This window comes from Crocodylus porosus, unplaced genomic scaffold (assembly GCF_001723895.1).
Source record: "Crocodylus porosus isolate Cpor-Errol unplaced genomic scaffold, CroPor_comp1, whole genome shotgun sequence".
NCBI classification, from domain to species: Eukaryota; Metazoa; Chordata; order Crocodylia; family Crocodylidae; genus Crocodylus; species Crocodylus porosus.
In genome coordinates this window covers 51,656,213-51,657,451 of record NW_017728931.1, presented here as the reverse complement: position 1 = coordinate 51,657,451, position 1,239 = coordinate 51,656,213, and the positions used below count along the sequence as shown (strand labels likewise).

General features: G+C 44.1%; 1 protein-coding gene across 1 annotated transcript in view; it reads right to left on the bottom strand.

Moving 5' to 3' along the window:
• Positions 1-1,239, bottom strand: part of PICK1 (protein interacting with PRKCA 1) — an 18,219-nt gene that overhangs the window by 16,259 nt on the left and 721 nt on the right. The window lies entirely within an intron of this gene.

The window sequence follows — 1,239 nt, the reverse complement described above, 5'->3', positions numbered from 1 at the left end:
CCTGGCTGCCTGTCAAAGATGACAGGAACCAAGGGCAGTAGGACCCAGCAGCAAGGCTCCCCAACCAGAAGCCCCTGCCTAGCAGAGGCTTTTGGCCTGGGACCATGGGGCTGTTCCTGCTGCCCTGCACTGGAGAGGGAAATGCGACCTTCGACAACTTGCCAGAACTTGGTAAGTGGCCCTCTGCCCAAAATAACTGCCAGTCCCTGGTATAGATGCAGGCAAGCTTTCAGATATCACCCTCAGGACTGAGGAAAGGTACCGTGATACCTAAAAGCTTGCCTCTATCTATCCCAACCACTCATTTGGTCCAATAAAGGATATCGCACATTGCCTCTCAGTATTTCTCAGCAATCTCTGGTGCCTTATACCCTGCACACACTGAGTATTTCAGTTTCTTGATTATGTGATAAATGGATCTGCCTGTCAATGCCTTGTTTTTGTTTGGCAGGGAAGAAGTAGTAAGGGAGCAGCTTTGCACAGTTTTCCTAACTATTTTTTTCATGTAAGGTATTCCCACTTCCAATAAATAACCTTTCCCAAACTCTCTGCCACTCCCTCCTTTTTGAGCACAAGAGGAACCAGTATTTCTCTCTCTTTATCTTTCCTTAGTCAGAGGGGTTTCTTATAGTTGGATGACATGGTGGCTGGGAAACAGGATTAGAACTGGCCAGAAGGTTTGCTTTTTTATGAGCAGGGAACTCATGGTTGGGGTGGGAGGTACAGGAGAGAGAGTGGCATTTTGGGGAGTTGGCTGCTGTTTGCTATCTGTGTGCTGTGTGCCTGTTCCTGCAAGCGGTGTCACGCCTTATGGATACAGTGGGCTATAAATCCAAGTATAACTGTTTTTTTAGTAGTAGTGGCAATTACAGGTACTCCTCACTTAGCGTTGTCCTAGTTAGTGTTGTTTTGTTATTATGTTGCTGCTCTATTAGAGAACATATTAATTTAAAGCCACGCAATGTTCAGTTATACTTTGGCCACTGCCTGCTAGTAAGTAACTACTGTATAATATTATACTTCTAACTAATACAATAACATAATATATAAGAATTCAAAAATAATAGTCATATGGAGTCACAGAGAAGCAGGACGGGAAGGGACCTCCACAGGTCTCCTAATCAAACCCCCTACCTGAGGCAGGCTCATCCCTCTCCAAACCATCCCATACAAACCATGATCTAAACTCTACATAAGACTGCTGTATTTGTAATTATCATTACAATATAATGTCGTAAT